General features: G+C 46.4%; 1 long non-coding RNA gene across 2 annotated transcripts in view; it reads left to right on the top strand.

The window, feature by feature from the left end:
* LOC147247079 (uncharacterized) overlaps nucleotides 1-12,324 on the top strand; it is a 105,593-nt gene that overhangs the window by 66,659 nt on the left and 26,610 nt on the right. Inside the window, exons 5-6 of one of the 2 annotated variants that reach the window (XR_015109449.1) lie at nucleotides 2,081-2,195; nucleotides 2,343-2,625. The exons of the other annotated variant lie outside the window; for it this stretch is intronic. This is a non-coding gene — a long non-coding RNA (uncharacterized LOC147247079). Of the gene's footprint in view, nucleotides 1-2,080; nucleotides 2,196-2,342; nucleotides 2,626-12,324 lie in introns of those variants that run through there. 2 annotated transcript variants of the gene reach the window in all.

Here is a 12,324-nt window from a genome sequence, read left to right as displayed (position 1 = left end):
TCCTGAAGCATCAATGGGCTTGAAGGAGTCTGGTAGCTGTCTCACCTGGATGGGCCCATCTTTTCGCCATTCAATAAAGTTGTTTTCCATGTGCAGTAGAGAGTGAATTGAAGTGTTCCATGATCCGCTCTGAATGACAGCTGTCATCATGCTGTGTGTTCGCCATACAAAGCTGCTGCTTAGACTCATTTTCAGTTTGTACTCGTCATCGTACAGTAACAAGCCTCCCGGAGCTCCAACACGTCAAATTATTGGAGAAAGCGTTCGCCTGAACAATGAAATACAGGAGCTCATTTAATTACATGTGTTGGCTCTCTGGAGTTTCATCCAGGTGGAGAAAAATAGAGCGAGGGACTGTGTGGAGAGATGTGAGCAGGAAGGTCTGAGCACGCTCAGTGTGGGTGGATCCCTCCGCTGTCATGAAGCTGTGAGCTTCACTGGATGTTTGGACCTCACGATGCCTCCTCATCATTATCGTCACACGTGGAGGCGCTAGCTAATGACGCAAAGCTGTAATGAGCTACGGCGGCGGTCCACACATGGACGGACATGTCGCTAACTACTGATCACTGATCATACAGCCAGATAAAGAAGATGTGGATTATTCCACACACTGAAAACTAGCGTCAAATTAGCTTCAAGCTAATATACGTGGCTGGCTCCTCCTGCATTCTGGGCTCACAAACCAGGACTACAGGCGTTTGTGTTGAGGCGAATTTTCTCTGAAACATTCATGTTTGTGGTGTAAGATGTAAGGCAGAGGTATACCCCCCCCCCCCACTCTAGAAGCCAAATATGAATGAATGCAGTTCCATGATTCGCTGGTGAGTGTGAGGTGGTGGCCCCAGCTGTGTGTGTGTGTGTGTGTGTGTGTGTGTGTGTGTGTGTGTGTGTGTGTGTGTGTGTAAATTCACGTATCTTCCCACCTCATGTTTTTGCACGTGTGCATGCATATGGATATCCACTCTGCTCTGCATACGAGCTTTCATAACTATGTGTGTGTGCACACACACTCCAGGGGTGTCGGGGTAAAACAGATGACTTGTCACGTCTGTCTCCCAGGAAGTGCATCTTCATTAGTAACCAATCAAAATCCAATTACAGCCAGTAGCTTGGCTTATTAGGGCCCTGGCATTAAAATGATATGGTGTGCGGGTGTATTTCCAATCACGGCCGACTTTAATTACCATCGTGTAGCACACAGGCCGCTCTTTAAGGACAGGAAAGTGTTGGGGAAAAGACGGCAAGGGCGGCAGGAAATGAGAAGGAGGAAGTGTCCTCAGGAAAGTCGGTGTGTGTTCTTACATGCACGTCTGCAAAGGGAATTTCACCACACTTGCCTCATTTGAGCGGTGCCGTAGAGGGGCATTACTGTCAGATTGCGGATATTTTTGCTAACATCTTTGCCTCAGGCCTGTTGCCATTGGAGTGAGGTTGAACATGGCACCCTGCGGGGCGTAGTAATTGCAAAAATAAGCCAGTTATCCTGACAGACAGCTGTGTAGATGGTTCATCAGTCAGGCCGCTAGTAAGCAGCGTTGTCAGCGGTTCGATGAGTCTGTGACTCAAGCGGCCCGGTGGAGACGAGTTCAGCCACGGTCAGGCTGAGTCAGATAGTGAGTGAGTCCAGTCACCAGATACACAAGTAATTAATCCCCCAGCAACCCCAGAGGTGTTCCTCCGTCCTGTGAGTGCAGGTGTCCTGATGGAAGCGTCAGCACGGGTTTTACAGGTGAATCCTTTCCTATGATTGAACTCGTCTTTATTCAACTCTGCTGTCACGTTCTGGGAACTCTTCTGAGGTGGTCGTCTGTAGCTCCGGCTGGTTTGGGTCAGGTGACTTCTCCGTGGAGGCGCTCAGATCAACATCAGTTCACATTTCTGCTACATTTTTAACATTTTAGCTGCTTTCATCTCAATGTTCTCAAGATACATTCTTGGTTGCAGTGAGTGCTGCAGCACGTTTGTCACAGCTCACAGCGATGCTCTCAGTGGGATGAGAATCATTTTGTTTATATAGCACTTTTTAATTGAAGTGCTTTACATTCAGATGGAAGTTACTGTTGTATTCATCCACCAGTAACACTGTCCTTCAAGTGCTGCTGCAGAAACCTCCACCGCTGAAGCAGCTGTCCTAACGACTGCCCTGGTTGCTAAACTGCAGCTCTTCAACTCTGAGCATCTGTCTTCAAAAGGTCTGATAGGTTCTAACAGATATTTTAAAAATGAACTCTTCATTTGTTCATTTTGCCAAATGTTTACAGCATTAATTAATTGATAATTAATTAGTATCCATTAATCAACTCTTAATAAGCGATTACTCGTCTCTTTTTCACATACAGAAACTGTTGCTGCTGAATTGTCTAATAATCCGTGTGTGAGGGAATCCGAGGCGCTGAGAGGCGGAGACATGCTAATTAGCAGGAGAGGAATAATCTGCTGTACAGCGTGTTGCTGCTTCTTTTTCTTCATTTGCCCTCAAAGACGGCGCTCATGTAACAGCATTAGCAAACATTGGCAGCGGCAGGACGACAAAGAGAAAGCAGCGGCGCCGTGTCGAGCAGCCTCTGTGACGATGCCACCATCCTCCTCCTTAAAAAATACACAAAAACATCAAAGAGAGCAACTGGATGAAGAAGAGACGGGAAGAGCATTTACATAAAAATGTATTCCTGTTTCAGGAGACCAGCGTTTACTTTGATTTATATACCACATCTATATTCAGACCTGATGGCAAAATGATGCATTTTACTGAGTTTCTCTGCTTCCTAAAACTTTTATTTTCACTGCAGCTTCCAAAAGTAGTTAAATATTCAGCATGCAGGTATTTTTTGTGATTAAAATGTGAAGACGCATTAAAAAGGTTCTTCCTGAATATGACCCAGGTTATGAGTTCAGTCCTTGCAATACCAGAATACAGATGTGTGTCTGGAAGTCATCAGTTCGGCACTAGTTTCTCAGTCTACCCAGGTGTGTGTGTGTGTGTCTGTATTATATACACCTTCTACGTACCACCCTTTATAGAATGTCCTTAAAATATATGGATTTTCTTCCATTTTTATTGTTTTTGGAATAAAAACCAGAAGTTGTATATCTTGGCAAGGATTTGTGCACAAACAAACTGAGCTCAGTTATTTTTCATGACGTGTAGAACCACTTAATGTGTTAGTACAGTAGAACGTCTGGTTCCTGGTCTCCAGGTCAGAGACCTGTAATCAGGTGACTGGTTCCCAGCAGCTGAAGAGATCAGCAGGTTCAGTTCTACATCAGATCCACCAGTAAACACCAGACTGGTGGATGGTGGAGGTTCAGTTCTACATCAGATCCACCAGTAAACACCAGACTGGTGGATGGTGGAGGTTCAGTTCTACATCAGATCCACCAGTAAACACCAGACCGGTGGATGGTGGAGGTTCAGTTCTACATCAGATCCACCAGTAAACACCAGACCGGTGGATGGTGGAGGTTCAGTTCTACATCAGATCCACCAGTAAACACCAGACCGGTGGATGGTTGAGGTTCAGGTCTACATCAGATCCACCAGTAAACACCAGACTGGTGGATGGTGGAGGTTCAGTTCTACATCAGATCCACCAGTAACACCAGACTGGTGGATGTTGGAGTGGTGGAGTCTTAAAAACCTGGGTTGCTAACAAGAGTCTAGAGGAGCCTACAGAGGTCCTGGAGGTCATGAAAGGTCATCAGGGGAAACACAAGAAGCCTGAAGCTTAGAGGTGGTGACCTTTCAGTCATGTGACCCTGGTGGATTGCCTTCATAGACTAACGTTAGCTTAGCACTGCTAACTGTTGCAGAAGTTGTCTGACCCGGTAACGGGCTTGTTTACAATTTTAGCATTTTAAAATGTCAACTTCAGCGATTCAACCATACGTCCTGGACCCGGAATCTGACCCAGACAACGACAACACACAACCTGGACCTCTCTTGCAGCAACGACTTTTGCAAGACGTCTCTGAATGGTGAACGCTAAATCCCACCTCATCTCATGATCTACTAACTGCTAACTGCTCTGTTACTGTGCTTTAGTCGCTGCAGCCTGACACTAGACTTCAGCTCTGTTCTGTGTGTCCCTGCTGCTTGTATGAGCAATGCTTTCACTGCCGTTCAGAGCTAAAGACACACCAGACGCTGACAGAACGTTACTCCCAGCCTGTGGTTCGTGTCCTCCTCACGACCATGGAAAGACGGACAGCAGTTGCCTTCAGGTTTCGCTTTTTTGTAAATCCAGTGTCAAGCTGAGGTTTGTTTAGGAAACTGCTGTCCATGAAATGCCGAGAGCACACGGGCGGCGAAGGCAAAAGAGTTACTGGCCCCCCAGAAACAAAAGATCTTCCCATTGCTGCCTTAATTTGTCTTATTTGGGAAGTCCATGCAAAGATAAGAAGTGTTGGCTCCTGGCAAAACACTGTTAGCCTTTTCGACGTTAAGGCTGTAGCCCTGCTGTCTGCACCGTGTACTTGGTGGCAGAGTGGGCACCTGGCACTGAGACCAGAGCCAGGTGAGTTTCCATATATGGAGCATCCCATAAAGTTGTGACATTACAAAATGAGTCTTTTGAAAAACTCTCCAAATCTGAGCATTTTCAGCAGTGCAGAGCCTGAAACTGCCAACAAGTAACCCACATTTTAAACCTATTTATAAGTCTGAAAAGTTGGAAAGCATGATAGGTCCTTTTAACGTTGAATAGGAGCCGCATTCATAATTGGCTGGTCCAGCGGTGATGTAGAATACTGACAGGAAGAGTGTGAGATGAATAGCCTCTTAATAATCTCACTGCAGGCCTTGTAGCTCGGTGGAGACCTTGGACAGCAGCAAGGCCACCAGAGAAAGAGACAGAATCCTTGAAGAGGAGGAGAATGAGAAACGTGCTCTGGACCCTCGTGACCTCCCTGCGCCTCAAGTCCTCACTGGAGGTAATGCTCACATCCTGCATGGTGGAGTGGTCCCAGATAGAAACACGTGTGTCACATTCAAGACCAGTCCACACCAATGCCTGTCAGGACAACAAGACCAGTTTAATCATCTCTTCTGTTGTGGACTCGGAATGCTTCAGGCCTTCTTGGTGTCAGTTGTAGTCTTCCACCGTGTGTGTGTTCCTGGCACAGAGCCTCCCTCGTCCTCGCCAAGAACATGTCCTTCCAGCTGTTCCTCCTCTCTTGCTGGTCTCCAGATTTGCTTCAGCTTGTATTTGCACATACACAAGAGTGTCCGCCATCTTGGACAGCTGCTTACATCAGCACCACCTGGACAGACACTGCTGGCTAACAGCTAACTGTTAGCATATGAGGTTTCAGTTACACTTTGGTCTCCGAATTCCCACCATGTGTTCTTAAGTGTTATTGCTCACGGTAGCTTTGGCTGGTTGTGAAAGTGGGAACAGGAGGTGAAATAGATGATGTCAGCGTGAAACAGCGCCAGGAGGAGACGGCAAACTTCAGCCAGGACACTCAAATATGGACGGGTGCCTCTGCGATGAGTCGTTTCGAATTGTAACGAAGCTGAGTGAGTAAAAAGGCTTCAGTAACAAAGTAGAACTGACAAGATGATGGTGGAATTATACTGAATCACACCCACACACACTTGGCAAAGTTTACATCGACTTCATGTCAAAAGCACCACACCTGTGAGAACACACACACACACACACACACACACACAGTTGCTCTGATGCGGCGTCTGAGTGAGAGTGAGTTTGTTTGTTTGTGAGTTAACGGGATGACAGGAAACTACCATGTCAACCCTCCTGACTCTTGCTGTGTGAGCGTGGAGGACGACGCTGTCACATTTGGAGGCGTTTCTGGCTAAAACAGACAAAATGGCCCAGTTCTGCTCTCGCCACGTTGATTGACAGCTCTGATGCGGAAGGCAGCCGATTTCTTGTCTCCATGCCAGTGAGTCTGGTCCACCAATCAGAGTTGTGACTCCTAACTGGGCGTGACTCCAGTGACCTTCAGACTCACAGACACGCTGTGGCGCTCCATCTGCCACAATTTGCTGGAAAAATAGGAATGAATGAAAATAAGGTTTTTGAAAAATATTTGTGAAATGTTTTCAGTTTTAGTGGTTTTGTTCCTAACTTGAAGATTGTAAAGGTAGCTCACGTAGCTGAATGAGCGTTGATGAACCTTCCTGGCTGCCTTTCGCTCCGGATCACTTCATTTTCTAGAAAAGGTACCCAAACCATTTGAAGCTGTCAGCCTTTGAGGAAGTCAGCCTCTTCTGTCTGTATTCTCTCAAATGTCTTTGTGACTCAAATCAAACCGGCTGTGACTCTTGAGTGGGTCGTGACCCAACCTCAGGCCAGGACGCCAGAACACGGAACTAATATTAAGGAATCAAATACCCAGATTTCTGGCGTTATTCGTGCTTTAAAAGTTTTCCGGATCTGGAATTGGCTATTTTTAAATTTGATGGCTTTTCCAGGTTTTCTTGACAGCAGGAAAGTTGCTTCCCTCCAAGTTTTTGTTCATTTGCCTCTGCTGCCAGTTGTCAAGCCCCGCTAATGTCAGGTCATATGAAAAGGATATGAAAGATAATGAGAAATAAAGAGTTAAAGCAGTGAAAGTTATGAATGCTTGAGAAGAGAAGGAGAGGTCCAGCAGTAATAAAGTTGTGGCCATCGAGAATGAGACTGAGATAATGAAGTAATCTGTTGGCCTGTTCAAGGCACACATGCATGCTCTCATAAAGACGGAGTGACAGACGCACAGATAAAATCGCTGCTATCTGAAATGTAATAAATCTGCAGTAAATGAGTCTGTTCTCAGCATCTGGCTGAAGGCCATTGTGGCGCTAACAGCAGCTGCGGCGGTGTAAGGCTGAGGACAGATAATGACTCGCAGTAATCATCTCTCGCAGCGCCTGCTGATAAGGGTCTCACACCTGAATGCGCGACGTGTAATCTCACATCTAGACCTGTTATTATGCCGCAGCAGGTTGCAGGTTCGAGTTCTTGGCTGAGGATGTCGGGTGTGATCTTGGAATATGAAATCGTCTCTCCTTCCTCATCAAGTACTACCAAAGTGACCTTTGCCACCCTCAATCCCTCAAAAACCAGCCCAGCCTCGTCCGCGGTGGAACAGCAGGTTTAAAGCCACTTGTTGAACGTGTTTCCTCTGTCATTCAGCATCTGAACCGTCCATGAAGCCTCACCACTCCAGATTGGGCGTCTCAGAGGAACCGTGTCCTGGACCTCCAAACACACTCACACACAACACAACACAACACACAAGACTCCAAAAAGTGGGGTTAGGAGCCTCGGTGAGCCCTGCTGAGGAGCTGCTGCTGTCACTGGCGTTCGTCTGGCAGCAGGATGACACTAAAACGAGGAGGCGGCCATCTTTGATATCTGACCAGAACAGGAAACTGTAGTAACTGGAGTCACATGGTCAGATTTTTGATGAGAGTCCTGCAGAGTCTAAAAGCTGAATGCAGGACGTAGCGCCACCTGGTGGTTACAGGGAGTGAGTCTGATGGAACAGACGTCACATGACCCTGTTTTGTTGTCACCTGATGTACAGCTCCATCATGCACAGGAAGTGATGTTCGCCCCACAGTGGAGCCTCAGTCTGCTCCTTCATGTAGGCTGCACTCACACACACTCACACACTCCCTCACAGACTGGCATGTGGGCGGGGTATTGAGGCTCCACCCACTGCTCTTTTGGGTTTGGCTCGCCAAGTTCGCCCTCTAGTATCATCTCGAACCAAACCAGTTATTATCCGTGGTATAAAAAGCCTGAGAGGTAGCATGTAATTAAAGCTGTCCAGTAAATAGAAGATTTCTCTGGAAGAAGAAGAAGTGGCACAGAAAGGAAATAATCTAGTGGAAGAAAAAAGGTCTACCTCAAAACTCCACTTCAGCACAGAGCTTCAGTGAATGTGCTGAAAACCTCAAATAACAAGAACGTCCTTGCTCGCTTGGAGGGACAAAAAGGAGAGAACCAGATAGAACTCTCTGTGCACAATCAGCACAGAGAAGTTTCCAGAGCAACAGGAGCGTTTCTCCTCCGTCCAAACAGCTCCCACAAACACTGAGGTTTGATCTGATCGTGCAGACGGATGCAGCTCTGTGTCCTGAGTGGTCAGCACGCCTCAGCACTCTGAGAGAGTGTGTGTGTGTTTGTATTGGTGTGTGTATCCATGTGCTTGTTTGTGTGTATTTGTATGTGTTTCTGTGTGTGTATCCGTGTGTGTGTGTGTGTGTTTCTTTTCCTTGTTCATGGTCCTGCGTGTCTTTGAATCACATTTTAACAAGAAGATGACGTGTTGGTTTTACTTGTTTCTTTTGAAAAAAGCAGAAAAGACGCACTGATATTTCCATCTAACGTCATCCTGTGTTTGTCTGTGTGTGTTTGTGTGTGTTTGTGTGTGTGTGTGTATTTGTGTGTGTTTGTCTGTGTGTGTTTGTCTGTGTGTGTTTGTGTGTGTGTGTGTTTGTGTGTGTTTGTCTGTGTGTGTTTGTCTGTGTGTGTTTGTCTGTGTGTGTATCTGTGTGTGTATCTGGGTGTGTTTTTCTGTGTGTGTTTGTCTGTGTGTGTATCTGTGTGTGTGTATCTGGGTGTGTTTTTCTGTGTGTGTTTGTCTGTGTGTGTGTATCTGTGTGTGTTTGTCTGTGTGTGTGTATCTGTGTGTGTTTGTCTGTGTGTGTTTGTCTGTGTGTGTATCTGTGTGTGTTTGTCTGTGTGTGTGTATCTGTGTGTGTTTGTCTGTGTGTGTTTGTCTGTGTGTGTGTATCTGTGTGTGTTTGTCTGTGTGTGTGTATCTGTGTGTGTTTGTCTGTGTGTGTTTGTCTGTGTGTGTGTATCTGTGTGTGTTTTTCTGTGTGTGTGTGTGTATCTGGGTGTGTTTTTCTGTGTGTGTTTGTGTGTGTCTGTGTGTTTTTGCCAATGTGTGTGTTTGTCTGTGTGTGTTTGTCTGTGTGTGTGTATCTGTGTGTGTTTGTCTGTGTGTGTTTGTCTGTGTGTGTGTATCTGTGTGTGTTTGTCTGTGTGTGTTTGTCTGTGTGTGTGTATCTGTGTGTGTTTGTCTGTGTGTGTGTTTTTCTGTGTGTGTTTGTGTGTGTGTGTGTGTGTGTGTGTGTGTGTGTGTGTGTGTGTGTGTGTGTGTGTGCGCGTGTGTTGGATGTCTCCATCTCGCTGACATCGGCAGTAAACAAAAACTGACATTTCTGGAGCATCTTATTAGTCAGTGGAAACAGATGAAAGCAACAAAATGCAAACAACCTCGCTGTAACAGGACGTCGCTGCTCAACCTTAATTACACACAAACGACTGGATTTGATTTGATTAAAAGCTCATCAAGATAATTACCGGAACTACACACACGGGGAGTCGTCTTTTTGTTGTGGTCTGTTCAGAAAACATTCAATGAATTCTTAAACGAGGAAGTGCGTAATGTTTCTGACAGCCGACAAAAGCACACACGCGAAAAGAGGAAGTAACCGCTATGCAGGAAGTGAGCGGATGATGTCACAGATTTATCGCTCCAGGCAACAGCTGGAACACTGGAGTCATCGTACAGTCCAAATAGATAAAGAAACAGCGAGAATCAGTGGAATTGTCTTGTTCTCAGGAGGATGAACAGCTTGACCCCACTGAGGCAACCTCCATCGACAGTCCTCACCTTTACATCCTGCCACCCAGCGTCACATGACCTGCTTGGTGGAGGAAGTTCCTGTGATTCCTACGGAACCGCTGAAGCGTACGTCAGCAACAGCTCGTCAGAGTAGCTCATAACGAGATTGGCTCGTAACAAGAGTACCTTGCTAGCGAGGGTAGCTCGCTAGCAAGAGTAGCTTGTTAACACGAGTAGCTCGCGAATATGAGTAGCACCCTGACGAGGGTAGCTTGCTAGCAAGAGTAGCTTGTTAACACGAGTAGCTCGCGAATATGAGTAGCACCCTGACGAGGGTAGCTTGCTAGCCAGAGTAGCTCGAAACGAGATTGGCTTGGTAATGAGCGTACCTTGCTAGCAAGAGTTGCTCGCTAGCAAGAGAAGTTTGCTAACACGAGTAGCTGGCTAGCAGCACCGTGCAGGTCGATGGCTGTTCATTAGTGCTTTTGCCTTTAAACAGATGTTGAAATTGTTGGTTTGATTTTTCTTCTTTTTTAATGTACAGACTCGACCATTAATGCCTTTTTTCATTAACATCTAATACCTTTGTCCTCGGGACACATGGCACTGATGAGGACAGATAAATCCTGAAGGAAGGTTGTGATCGAATGCTGCGGTTGACAGCAGGACGTCGTGGGAGACACTTCTGTCTCGTCAGACTCGACATGGTGTGAGTTCACGTGGACGTAGCGTGAAGGAGGAGCCTGATCACTGCCAGTAACACCGCTCTGCCTCTGGGCCCAACAAGTGAAGTTCCCTTTGATAAATTCTATTTAATTATCCTGCAATTAATGAGTCCATTGAAACGGCTACTGGAGGAGACGGCCGAGAGCACTTATTGTATTTCCTCCTATACAGGAAATGAAGGAGAGGAGGTGGGCTCACTCCTCCCTCCTCTCCCAGTGTGTGTGTGTGTGTGTGTGTGTGTGTGTGTGTGTTTTTATTTGTCACTAAAGCACTTATTCAAATCAAAACTCTCTTCTCTCTATGGCGCCGCAGCCAGAATGACTTGTGTTGATATTTCAGTTTGTCACCTCTGGGTTCCCTTGAATCAGGCCACCACTCCACCAGAGTCCAGGTTCACGTCCTCTCAAGCTTCCTGTGTCTTGAAGAATCACATTCATCAGGACTCCGTTGGTTCTGGTTTTCTGGCTTCTCACGCTGTCAAAGACGAGCTGGTTTATGAGGAGAGAATCAAAGCAGTGCCACATGGGTGGACGGGTGCATGTGACGTTCTCCCACTCTGAACGTGTTTCAGACATGCGGCATCGGCCCGCCGCTGACAAGCGGCGCCAGGCAGGCAGCGTCACCCAACAGACCAGAACCCGCTGAGTTTGTGAGGGACGCTGCCAATCCAGGCAGAGGATCTTGATGAGCCTCAGGATTTAAACGGAGGGAGAGATTATTGCCTGTTGGTGCTCTCCCTGAGCTGATGACAGGGGCCCAGCAGGGGGAGAACCTGGGACCTGCTGCCTGGGCCGAACACAGATCCTGCCACCACCGGGAACTCTAGTCACGTTCTAGTCACCCTCTAGTCACATTCTAGTCACCTTCTAGTCACACTCTAGTCATGTTCTAGTCATATTCTGGTCACACTCTAGTCATGTGCTAGTCACAATGTAGTCGTGTTCTAGTCACGCTCTACTCATGTGCTAGTCACACTCTAGTCTTGTTCTAGTCACGTTCTAGTCACGCTCTACTCATGTGCTAGTCACACTCTAGTCTTGTTCTAGTCATGTTCTAGTCACGCTCTCGTCATGCCCTAGTCATAATCTAGTCATAATTTAGTAACGCTCTAGTCATGATCTAGTCACAGTCTAGTCATGTTCTAGTCATATTCTGGTCACACTCTAGTCATGTGCTAGTCACAATGTAGTCGTGTTCTAGTCACGCTCTACTCATGTGCTAGTCACACTCTAGTCTTGTTCTAGTCACGTTCTAGTCATGTTCTAGTCACGCTCTCGTCATGCCCTAGTCATAATCCAGTCATAATTTAGTAACGCTCTAGTCATGTTCTAGTCACAGTCTAGTCATGTGCTAGTCACACTTTAGTCATGTTCTAGTCACACTCTAGTCATGTTCTAGTCATGTTCTTGTCCCACTCTACTCATGTGCTAGTCACACTCTAGTCATGTTCTCGTCACGTTCTAGTCATGTTCTAGTCACGCTCGAGTCATGTTCTAGTCACACTCGAGTCATGTTCTAGTCACGTTCTAGTCATGTTCGTGTCATATTCTGGTCACACTCTATTCATGTTCAAATCACACTCTAGTCATGTTCTAGTCATGTTCTAGTCACACTCTAGTCATGTTCCAGTCATGTTCTAGTCACACTGTAGTCACACTCTGGTCATGTGCTAGTCACACTCTAGTCATGTGCTAGTCACACTCTAGTCATGTTCTAGTCATGTTCTAGTCACACTCTAGTCATGTTCTAGTCACGCTCTAGTCATGTTCTAGTCAGGTTCTTGTCCCACTATACTCATGTGCTAGTCACACTTGAGTCATGTTCTAGTCACGCTCTACTCATGTTCTGGTCACATTCTAGTCACACTCTAGTCATGTTCTAGTCATATTCTGGTCACACTCTAGTCATGTTCTACTCACACTCTTGTCATGTTCTAGTAACACTCTAGTCACACTCTAGTCATGTGCAAGTCACAATGTAGTCATGTTTTAGTCATGCCCTAGT

Source organism: Aulostomus chinensis, chromosome 16, assembly GCF_037954235.1.
Source record: "Aulostomus chinensis isolate RoL2024-O1b breed Wild chromosome 16, RoL_Achi_v1.0, whole genome shotgun sequence".
Classification (NCBI taxonomy): domain Eukaryota; kingdom Metazoa; phylum Chordata; class Actinopteri; order Syngnathiformes; family Aulostomidae; genus Aulostomus; species Aulostomus chinensis.
The sequence above is the reverse complement of the archived record's forward strand: the minus strand, read 5'-3'. Positions and strand labels throughout refer to the sequence as shown.